The 12,382-nt window shown below is 44.3% G+C and overlaps 1 protein-coding gene across 11 annotated transcripts in view; it reads left to right on the top strand.

The window, feature by feature from the left end:
• The window catches only part of DAB1 (DAB adaptor protein 1), a 1,162,683-nt gene that overhangs the window by 846,117 nt on the left and 304,184 nt on the right, over nt 1-12,382 (top strand). Inside the window, exon 1 of one of the 11 annotated variants that reach the window (XM_073643714.1) lies at nt 2,129-2,251. The exons of the other annotated variants lie outside the window; for them this stretch is intronic. The gene's annotated coding sequence lies outside the window, so the exon portion shown is untranslated. Of the gene's footprint in view, nt 1-2,128; nt 2,252-12,382 lie in introns of those variants that run through there. 11 annotated transcript variants of the gene reach the window in all.

Genomic DNA, 12,382 nt, shown 5'->3' with positions numbered 1-12,382 from the left:
AAGAGGGGATGAGGAGAGAGGGGATATGAAGAGAGGGGACGGGGAGAGAGGGGATGGGGAAAGAAGGGATGGGGAGAGGGGACGGGGAGAGAGAAGACGGTAGAGAAGGGACGGGGGATAAAAGGGACGGGGAGAGAGGGGACAGGGAGAGAAGGGACGGGAAAAGAAGGGATGGGGGAGAGGGGATATGGAGAGAGGGGATGGAGGAGAGGGAATATGGAGAGAGGGGACGGGAGAGAAGGTACTGGCAGAGAGGGGACGGGAGAGAAGGGACAGGAGAGAAGGTACTGGGAGAGAGGGCACAGGGACATAGGGGACGGAGAGAGAAGGGACGGGGAGAGAAGGGATGGGGAGAGGGGATGGAGGAGAGGGGATATGGAGAGAGGGGACGGGGAGAGAAGGGACAGGGAGAGAGGGCACGGGTAGAGAAGGGATGGGGAGAGAGGATATGAAGAGAAGGGACGGGGAGAGGGGATGAGGGGAGAGAAGGTACGGGGAGAGAGGGGACGGGGAAAGAGGGGATGGGGTGAGAGGGAACGACATAAAGAAAGGGAGATAGTGGTAGGAAAAGGATGTTGAAAGAGTGGATGGGGGGAGCTAATGGAGATACAGAGGGTAGATAGTGGTAGAGAGATAGAGAAAGCTGGATGGTAGAGAGAAAAGGACAGAGTAAAAGCAAGAAAAAGAGAGAGAGTTAGAGAGAGGGGAAATGGAGAAAAGGGGGTCAGGCACAGAAGGCAAGAGAGGGAAGGTGGAAATGAGAATAAGGTAGAACGGAGGGGAAAGGGAGAAAAATAGAAATGATGGGACGGAGAAAGAGAAGGTGGGGGGAGTAAGCTTAGAAAGATGGGGGAAGGAGAAAGTAAGCGGGGTGTATAGAGAGGAAAGGACAGAGGATGGGAAGATGGAAAAAAGGGGTCAGCAGGAGAGAGAGGGCAAAGAGGAGTGGGAGGTTGGAAGAGGTGATAGATTGCAGGGGAAAAAGAGGGCAAGAAAGGAGTAAGATTGGGGAGATGGGAGAGAGAGAGAGGAGGAAGGAAAGGAAAACAGGAGAGGAAGTGAAAAGAAAGATAAAGATATAGAGGAAGGAGATGTAAATATCCATCATCCGTCGTCCGTATACCAGTGATGCTCCCATTATCAGTGTTGATTTCCAGTGACCGGTTACAGCGTTCGTTCGGATTAATGTAATTAACTTTATTAACTTTATAAATCTGATAAATCACAACCATTTGTTCTCCCTGATGTCCCGGATCGGGGGATTTGATACAATTTGTGTTCAATATTATAAAGACTTTAATCTTTGTCAATTGTGCTGTGAGCGGAGATTGATACATTTCGCCGCACTGTATCATTTCCATTAAAGCTTCTTGGCACGAGGCCGGGATTCTGGGAGCCACGTTCTCCCATTGTAGCAGGGTCTGTACATTGTACAGCAGCTTTCATATTGTCATTACCAACCAGCAGGAGATTGGACGCCGCCAGAACCATCCTGTAATGCATAAGTCAGACGTAACACACCATTACCATGGCTGGCGGGGGCTCTCCTCCTCATCTTGGGGGGATTTATGACTCTACAAAGCTTATAAGACCGGGGTCGTGATTTCACCTTCAATATGCCCCATCCAACCCGTCTCACACCCATTATATCCCATTATACTCCTCCACTTCTTTTATAAAATTGCGGAAAAAAATAACAAGTTTTTTTTTCATCCATTCCTTAATTGTAAAAGATAGATATTGGATCGATAATAGATATTAGATAGATAATAGATAGATATTGGATGGATGGATATTGGATAGATCGATAGATAATAGATCGATAGATATTAGATAGATATTAGATAGTTATTAAATATTAGATCTAATAGATAGATAGATAATAGATAGATATTGGATAGATAATAGATATATATTGGATAGATGTATGGATGGATATTGGATAGATCAATAGATAATAGATCGATAATAGATCGATAGATAATAGATATTAGATAGTTATTAAATATTAGATATAATAGATAGATAATAGATAGATATTGGATAGATAATAGATAGATATTAGATGTATGGATGTTTGGGGATTGCATTATTGCTTCTTCCTCCATTGTTGGCGATCGCGCCAGCTGACACCTGTAATTACGCTCATCTGCACTTTGCCCCGTGCTTTCCCTGTTACCACAGATAAGGCTTCAGTGTCTTAGATGTTGTCTGTAGGATATGGAGAGTTCTATGACGGAACCTGGAGAAAGTAAGTGCCCCCCCCCAGCCCCATCTTATTACATTGTATATATTTCCATATGTCTTATATCTACAGTATAGATGAGCCTCTCAGCCATAGTGAAGGGTGGCCAGTAAACGGTTAATTCAGGCGACTGCTGCCAGGACGGATAATTCTGTGTATTTTCTCGGTATGGTCTGGATCTGTGGACGTTTCTGAGGGGTCTGCTCGCTGCTTTCAGCCCTCGTGGGATTTTTAGTCATTATTTCCTGTTGGACAATTGGGTGAAAATGTGTGAAAAGCTGAAGCCGCGCCTTGTGGATTCTGCATGTGCGAATTTAAATCTGAAAATTGTGGAATAATGGGGGGTTCCCTGGGGGGCTATGGAGCGAAATGTATTCAAGTTAGTTTAAATTTTAAAATTGCAGTTTCTGCAAAGAAACTGCAAAAGAAAAAGAAGAGCAAGAGGTCAGACTTATAAGATGTAACTGCAGTGGTCGTGCCCAAGAATGAATACTGCACCGACTGTCTACTGCTATAATATTAATGACCAATGCTAATTATTGGCCATCAATATCAGATTGGTGGGGGTCCATCACCTTACTGTACACCCCCACCGATAATCTGTTGGCAATAATTGAGTTGCAGTACTTAACAATGGCCACTACACAGTGTGCGGCGCTGTCATGTCCTGTCTCCATACATGTGTACTTCTGACCACAGGACACGGCAGCAGCTGATTGGTGGAGAGACTTTGTGTCAGACCTCCACCAATGTGACATTAATGATTCCAAGTATAGACAACAAATATCAATTTCCTGGACAACCCCTTTAAGTGGAAACTTTTTTTTTTAATACCTACTGGGTATTTTTTTTAATGTGTTTGCAATTTTAACCTTTTTATGATGTTGAGAAAATCTCAAAGTGCTTGTAAAAACAATAAACCTGGGAGTTGGTTATTAGAAATCCTCTTTGTTCTCAAGAATGGAGGCTTTTTAATTGTTTTGTTTTCTGTTAGTTGTCTAGGTTACTGTCTACCTCTGCAGTCTATCAGCAGTGGTCGGCCTCCTAGAGAAAGAGTGCGGCGCTTACAAGCTCTTGGCTATAGAGCTTATATGTGATGCTCTTAAACTGACCGGATCTGTGGATCTGCCCCTGCGCTCCTCCAATGGCACAGAGGCACTGGAGAGCGCACCGTTCGGACCAGCAATTCAACCATGCCTCTGGTCTGAGCTGTCAATTATAAGCTGAGAACCAGGAAGTTGGGGAGAAGTGCGCCCCCCCGAATACCCGAATATAGATAATGAGATCCTCCCATTAATAGTCACTTTCTGGGAGAGTTGACACATATAATGTACCTTTAATTAGTGGGTATTACAGTAGTGAGTCCCCGTGTACTCTAATATCCTGGAGACTTTCAGAAAATTGGGAGACCTCCTAGACTGCTAGAAGACTTGGCAAATCTCCTGGGAACAGCTGAAGCCATCGGAGGCCTTCTTTTAGAAGGTTTCTTGTGCATTGTGCCAGAAAGTTACGTCATTAAACAGAGCCCTAAAGTCCAAACGCACATTCAGTGGGAGGAAAGTGACGTAGAGGGGCTGAGCCGAAAAAAGGGGCAAGTGCACTTTGGACAAGAATTGCAAAGTTAAAAAACTTGGTCCACCCCCCAGTATTTTGCTGTGCCCCTCATGTCTGACTGCAGTGTTTTGAGTAATTTTGCTGCTATTAACAAAATATATAATGTTCGTTTTTATACTGCAAATGATTTAGCGGAAATCGGAGAGGGCTATAATTTAGTTAAGGACCAATTACCTTATTATGTCGCCGTACTCTGTTATCAGTGTATAATTTTCATGTTGCTTTAATTAAACATTGCCTGAAATACCGGATTTCGGGAAATATATAGAAACGTATTTAGTGGCGGTTAAGAGAGACTTTTTTGCAATGTAATCCTGTGATTAGTGGAGAATTTTCCTAAACTACTTAAAGCTGCAGAACGTGGAGTGAACAGACTGGTGAGAGGTATAGACTTTGATATTGGACGGGCGTGGAATGGGGGAGGCACAGTGATGGGGTCCAGCGGCTGGAGCTCCTATTAAAGGGTGATGCCCAAAATAGTAAGTATCCTTATCCATAGGGGTCTCAGAGGTCAAACACTGATCCAAAGAATGTGGCTCTGGACCTGGGCTTCGTGTAGTCCCATCCTGGATGGAGTGGAGGAGCAAATGTTCAACCTCCGCTCCGCTGTCTGTGGGACTGCTGAAGAAAGCCGAGAACATTGCTCCGTCATCCTATAAACAATGACAGTAGCGGGGATTGAGCTTGTGCACCCCTGCTCCAATAAGCACAGGACGGTTCCCGGGTTTCAGAGCCGCATCCTCAGGATCTCTGGGGTTCCCACCGCTGTTGGATTTACAGTTGCAAGTCACAAAGACTTCAGCGCTTATCTCCTGTACATCCTAAACCTTAATGCATCTTATTTAGGACCTGCAGGTCCTTACTGGCTGTAGACCCTCAGGTACCACCCTGTGGAATGAAGGGTCAGTCCACACTTCCCTAGTATGAAACTTAATTAATGCATGTGTTTTTTTTCTGCAATGGTAACACTGGTCTCCATAACAAAAAAATGGTGCGTTTATCCTTCCCACAACACACAAAATATTAGGATATTCCATCGTCATGGTTTAGCAAAACCAACTCCTTTATTTGATGTCTATCATTGGATCATGTCTATTCGGGGGTGGAGCCATGTACAGGCTTGCCCCGCCCCTGAGGAACTGGAGAAGGAAGATTACGCTAACGTTGGCAGAGTTCCCTTCCTTTTTTGGCCTCCATCTCATCCTCAGGTTTCTGCCTCTATGCAATGAACGTCCTCATATCCTTATTTATGAAATAAGAGAAAATCTCATTTGATTAAATATTTTTTAGCTTTTTTTCTTCTCTTTTCTTCTTTTTTTTTTTTTTAATTAATCCCTTTGGCGAAAGCGAAATTAAAAATTAATTATTTTCTGTCCTCAAAACAGTAAATTTGCAAAAGGCGCCTTTTTATGTTAGAGAAGCTGCGGTTCATTAACCAGTCGGGGGACGGAGGCTTTTCAGACTAAGCCGTACAATATTTGATTACACACTACATTGACTTGATAAGTCCTGATATATAGAATATTGTAGGGAATTATATTCTTAGCAGTTTTTTTTTTCTAGCGTTACGATGTGATTTCTTTCCGGCCGTGTGTGCATGGGAACAATGTTGATGGTAAATGTATCACTTGGAAGGTATTGTTCCATTATCTGGACTGACCTACATTAGGGTGAGCAGAAAGCTGGGAAAACAGATTGACTGTCACAGTAATCTGCATAACAAACATTTCAGCCGGGGACAGTATGGTGAACGCTTACTCGCTGCGACAGACCCACTATTATGACTACTAATCTCCCAGGCAACGTCCCCCCATTCTGTTCCGAACAGACGAGAGCTGCCAAATCGAAATCTTAATGCCACAAGCTGAAGGCTCGAAGATCTGCATCACGGCAGAATTATGGGGAAAACTAGGGCAAGAAAAATATAATAACCAATAGCCAATAATAACCAATCAGAACACAGCGATCAACGCGAGAAGGAAAATTACTAATGGGAACAATGTTCTTAATTGTCTGTTACATTGTTATATGTGTATACAGGAAAGACTCCACCTGCATCCAACTCTACACCTTACTTTCTATAGACAAATAACCAATGTGATCAGTTGAGATACTTTAAAAATAGATTATACTAATTATCCTAAATTACATCCTATATTATATTCTAGAGCTGCACTCACTATTCTGCTGGTGCAGTCACTGTGAACATACATTACATTACTGATCCTGAGTTACATCCTGTATTATACTCCAGAGCTGCACTCACTATTCTGCTGGTGCAGTCACTGTGTACATACATTACATTACTGATCCTGTACTGATCCTGAGTTACATCCTGTATTATAATCCAGAGCTGCACTCACTATTCTGCTGGTGCAGTCACTGTGTACATACATTACATTACTGATCCTGTACTGATCCTGAGTTACATCCTGTATTATTCTCCAGAGCTGCACTCACTATTCTGCTGGTGCACTGCAGTCACTGTGTACATACATTACGTTACATTACTCATCCTGTACTGATCCTGAGTTACAGTCTGTATTATACTGCAGAGCTGCACTCACTATTCTGCTGGTGGAGTCACTGTGTACATTATTATTATTTATTATTATAGCGCAATTTATTCCATGGCGCTTTACATGTGAAAAAAAGGGGTATAATACAAGAACGATTACAATGATCTTTAACAAAACGTGATGGCGACTGGTACAGGAGGACCGAGGACCCTGCCCGCGAGGGCTCACAATCTACAAGGGATGGGTGAGGATACAGTAGGTGAGGGTAGAGCTGGTCGTGCAGCGGTATGGTGGAGCGGTGGTTACTGCAGGTTGTAGGCTTGTCGGAAGAGGTGGGTCTTCAGGTTCCTTTTGAAGGTTTCCACGGTCGGCGAGAGTCTGATGTGTTGGGGTAGAGAGTTCCAGAGTAGGGGGGAAGCACGGGAGAAATCTTGTATTTGATTGTGGGAAGAGGAGATAAGAGGGGAGTAGAGCAGGAGATCTTGTGAGGATCGGAGGTTGCGTGCAGGTATGTACCGGGAGACTAGGTCAGAGATATATGGAGGAGACAGGTTGTGGATGGCTTTGTATGCCGTGGTTAGGGTTTTGAACTGGAGTCCCTGGGCAATGGGGAGCCAGTGAAGGGATTGACAGAGAGGAAAGACCAGAGAATAGCGGGGGGGACAGGTGGATTAGTCGGGCAGCAGAGTTTAGGATAGATTGGAGGGGTGCGAGAGTGTTGGAAGGGAGGCCACAGAGCAGGAGGTTACAGACGTCGAGGCGGGAGATGATGGGGGCGTGCACTAGTGTTTTTGCAGATTCGTGGTTGAGGAATGTGCGGATCCGGGAGATATTTTGGAGTTGGAGTCGGCAGGAAGTGGAAAGGGCTTGGATATGTGGTTTGGAAGAGAGATCAGAGTCCAGGGTTACCCTGAGGCAGCGAGCTTGCGGGACTGGGGAGAGTGGGCAGCCATTGACGTTGATAGAAAGGTCAGATGGGGGGGTGAAAGAGATGGTGGAAAGATGATGAATTCTGTTTTATCCATGTTAAGTTTTAGAAATCTAGCCGAGAAGAAGGATGAGATAGCGGACAGACATTGTGGGATTCTGGTTAGAAGGAAGGAGATATCGGGTCCAGAGAGGTAGATCTGTGTGTCATCAGCATAGAGGTGATACTGAATGCCGTGAGACTCTATGAGCTGTCCCAGGCCAAAGGTGTAGATGGAGAAGAGCAGAGGTCCTATGACTGAACCTTGGGGGACACCGACAGATAGGGGGTGAGATGAGGACGTGGTGTGTGAGTGGGACACTGAATGTCCTGTCTGTTAGGTTTGAAGAGATCCAAGATAGGGTCAAGTCTGTGATGCTGAGAGATGAGAAAATCTGTAGTAAGAGGGAATGATCCACTGTGTCGAAGGCAGATGACAGGTCAAGCAGGAGGAGGACGGAGTAGTGTCGCTTAGATTTGGCGGTTAGTAGGTCGTTGGTGACTTTGGTCAGGGCAGTTTCAGTAGAATGGTGCGGTTGGAAGCCAGATTGGAGGCGGTCAAAGAGAGAGCAGGAGGAGAGGTTGGTGGACAGTTCAAAGTGGACATGTTGTTCCAGTAGTTTTGAGGCATAGGGGAGAAGTGATATGGGGCGGTAGCTTGTCAGAGAGGATGGGTCAAGGGAGGGCTTTTTGAGGATGGGTGTGATTGAAGCATGTTTGAAGCATGAGAAGAAGACACCAGTTGTTAGTGACAGTTTGAAAAGGTGGATGAGTGATGAGGCGCTGGGGGATGGAGGAGAGATTTGAAAGTTTGAAATAGCTGTTTAGGGTTGTGAGAAAGGGAGGATATGAGAGATGAGAAGTTTGTTTGTTTGGCTGGAGTGTGGACTTGAAAGTAGTGAGGGACTGTTTGAATGTGATGAAGTACTCATTGGAGTGGAACCTTTTCCATCTATGCTCAGCAACCCTGGAGGCTCGTCGCAGTTCTTTAGTCAGGTTGGTGTGCCAGGGTTGCCTGTTGATTATGCAAGCTTTGGTATGTGTGAGGGGGGCAACCGAATTGAGAGCTGCACCTGTTGAGGTGTTATATAAAGCGGCAGCAACATCTGCGTCATGTAAGGAACTGATGTCTGTAAGAGGGAGGAGGGATTCAGAGAGTGAATGTAGGTCAAGATGTTTAAGATTTCTGTGAGTGTATGAAAGTTTGTGGAATGGGGATTGTTGCCCTGGAAAGGAGAGGGTAGAGAATGTAAGTAGGTTGTGGTCAGAGTGAGGGACAGGGGAGTTAGAGAGGTTAGATAGTGAACCTCGGTGGGTGAAGATGAGGTCCAGAGTGTGGCCATCTTTGCTGAAGAAGACCATTGGGTGAGGCCGAAGAAGGAAGTGAGGGATAGAAGCTTAGAGGCAGCTGAGAGAGAAGTGTCGATGAGGATGTTGAAGTCGCCCATGATGATAGTGGGGATGTCAGCGGAAAGGAAATTAAGTAGCCAGGTGATGAAATGGTCTAAGAAGGTGGTGACTGGTCCTGGGGGATGGTAGATGACAGCCAGTTGGAGGTTGGAGGAGGAGTAGATGCGCATACAATGCACCTCAAAAGAGGAGAGAGTAACGGAGGGTGGCAGTGGGATTTGGGTGAATGAGCAGTTATCTGACAGGAGAAACCTACTCCTCCACCATGCTTGCCAATGGGGAGGCAGTGTCAGAAGGGGTGAGCCAGGTTTCGGTGATGCAGAGGAAGGAAAGTTTGTTAGTGATGAAAAGATCATGGATGTAGGAAAATTTGCAGATGGAGCGAGCGTTCCATAGAGCTCCTGTTAGTGGGGCTGAGGAAGCAGGGGCTGGGCGGATGGGTATGAGGTTAGAAGGGTTGTGAGTGTTTGTGATAGATCGTGGATAGGAGGTGGAAGTGACTGCGGGGATGTGGTGAGGAGGGCCAGGATTTGGGGAGATATCGCCAGCAGTGAGGAGGAGCAGAGAAAGTGTTAGTAGGTGGGCACAGGAGAGAGAATGAGGTGGTTGTTTGTGCTTAGAGCCAAAGGATTGAATGTTGAGGAATAGTTCTGAAGAGGAGGTGGGATGAAGGGAGAGGATGGAGGGAGAGATGAAGAGTTCATAACTAGTTGTAGGGAATAGGGGTGGTTGTAAAAAGTGAAGGATTACAAGGGAGAGAGTGAAAACAAACACAAACATAGTTTACAGTGTCCAAGTATCCAGTTACCTTCAGTTCCCTTCAGGTTCAATTCAGTTATAATTCACATTTCCTCACACTTAAACAATACACTTAAGGCAATGCTCTGCAGACATGTCTATACATACATTACATTACTTATCCTGTACTGATCCTGAGTTACATCCTGTATTATACCCCAGAGCTGCACTCACTATTCTGCTGGTGCAGTCACTGTGTACATACATTACATTACTGATCCTGAGTTACATCCTGTATTATACCCCAGAGCTGCACTCACTATTCTGCTGGTGCAGTCACTGTGTACATACATTACATTACTGATCCTTTACTGATCCTGAGTTACATCCTGTATTATACTCCAGAGCTGCACTCACTATTCTGCTGGTGCAGTCACAGTGTACATACATTACATTACTGATCCTGAGTTACATCCTGTATTATACTCCAGAGCTGCACTCACTATTCTGCTGGTGCAGTCACTGTGTACATACATTACATTACTGATCCTGAGTTACATCCTGTATTATACTCCAGAGCTGCACTCACTATTCTGCTGGTGCAGTCACAGTGTACATACATTACATTACTGATCCTGAGTTACATCCTGTATTATACTCCAGAGCTGCACTCACTATTCTGCTGGTGCAGTCACTTTGTACATACAGTGAAGGAAATAAGTATTTGATCCCTTGCTGTTTTTGTAAGTTTGCCCTCTGATAAATACATGAGCAGTCTATAATTTTAAGGGTAGGTTAATTTTGAGAGATAGAATATCCAAAAAATCAAGAAAATCACATTGTATAAATTAGATAAATTTATTTGCATTTTGCAGTGAGAAGTAAGTATTTGATCCAGTACAAAATATTATGAGTTCTGGCTCCTACAGACTAGTTAGATGCTCCTAATCAGCTTCTTACCTGCATTGAAGACAGCTGTCTTAGATAGTCACCTGTATAAAAGACTCCTGTCCACAGAATCAATAATCAGTCAGACTCTAACCTCTACAACATGGTCAAGACCAAAGAGCTTTCCAAGGATGTCAGGGACAAGATCATAGACCTGCACAAAGCTGGAATAGGCTATAAAACCATAAGTAAGACGCTGGGTGAGAAGGAGACAACTGTTGGTGCAATAGTAAGAAAATGGAAGAAATACAACATGACTGTCAATCGACATCGATCTGGGGCACCATGCAAAATCTCACCTCGTGGGGTATCCTTGATCATGAGGAAGGTGAGAGATCAGCCTAAAACTACACGGGGGGAACTTGTTAATGATCTCAAGGCAGCTGGGACCACAGTCACCAAGAAAACCATTGGTAACACATTACACCTTAAAGGTTTAAAATCCTGCAGTGCCCGCAAGGTCCCCCTGCTCAAGAAGGCCCACGTGCAGGCCCGTCTGAAGCTTGCCAATGAACACCTGGATGATTCTGTGAGATATTGGGAGAAGGTGCTGTGGTCAGATGAGAGAAAAATTGAGCTCTTTGGCATTAACTCAACTCGTGTTTGGAGGAAGAGAAATGCTGCCTCTGACCCAAAAAACATCGTCCCCACTGTCAAGCATGGAGGTGGAAACATTATGATTTGGGTTTTTTTCTCTGCTAAGGGCACAGGACTACTTCACCGCATCTATGGGAGAATGGATGGAGCCATGTACCGTAAAATCCTGAGTGACAACCTCCTTCCCTCCGACAAGACATTAAAAATGGGTCGTGGCTGGGTCTTCCAGCAAGACAATGACTCAAAACATACAGCCAAGGCAACAAAGGAGTGGCTCAAAAAGAAGCACAGTAAGGTCATGGAGTGGCCTAGCCGGTCTCCAGACCTTAATCCCATAGAAAACTTATGGAGGGAGTTGAAGCTCCGAGTTGCCAAGCGACAGCCTCAAAATCGGAATGATTTAGAGATGATCTGCAAAGAGGAACGGACCAAAACTCCTCCTGACATGTGCGCAAACCTCATCATCAACTACAAAAAATGTCTGACTGCTGTGCTTCCAACAAGGGTTGTGCCATAAAGTATTAAGTGTTGTTTGCCAGAGGGATCAAATACTTATTTGTCATTGAAAAATGCATAAAAATCTATCTAATTTATACAATGTGATTTTCTTGATTTTTTTTTTGGATATTCTATCTCTCAATGTTAAAATTAACCTTCCCTTAAAATTATAGACTGTTCATGTCTTTGTCAGTGGGCAAACTTACAAAAGCAGCAAGGGATCAAATAATTATTTCCTTCACTGTAAATTACATTACTGATCCTGAGTTACATCCTGTATTATACACCAGAGCTGCACTCACTATTCTGCTGGTGTAGTCACTGTGTACATACATTACATTACTGATCCTGTACTGATCCTGAGTTACATCCTGTATTATACCCCAGAGCTGCACTCACTATTCTACTTGTGCAGTCACTGTGTACATACATTAAATTACTGATCCTGTACTGATCCTGAGTTACATCCTTTGTTATACTCCAGAGCTGCACTCACTATTCTGCTGGTGTAGTCACTGTGTACATACATTACATTACTTATCCTGTACTGATCCTGAGTTACATCCTATATTATACTCCAGAGTTGCACTCACTATTCTGCTGGTGCAGTCACTGTGTACATACATTACTGATCCTGAGTTATATCCTGTATTATACTCCAGAGCTGCACTCACTATTCTGCTTGTGCAGTCACTGTGTACATACATTAAATTACTGATCCTGTACTGATTCTGAGTTACATCCTTTGTTATACTCCAGAGCTGCACTCACTATTCTGCTGGTGCAGTCACTGTGTACATACATTACATTACTTATCCTGTACAGATCCTGAGTTACATCCTGTAT

Source organism: Phyllobates terribilis, unplaced genomic scaffold (assembly GCF_046119375.1).
Source record: "Phyllobates terribilis strain yellow unplaced genomic scaffold, ASM4611937v1 Scaffold_8__6_contigs__length_399053987, whole genome shotgun sequence".
NCBI classification, from domain to species: domain Eukaryota; kingdom Metazoa; phylum Chordata; class Amphibia; order Anura; family Dendrobatidae; genus Phyllobates; species Phyllobates terribilis.
The sequence above is the reverse complement of the archived record's forward strand: the minus strand, read 5'-3'. Positions and strand labels throughout refer to the sequence as shown.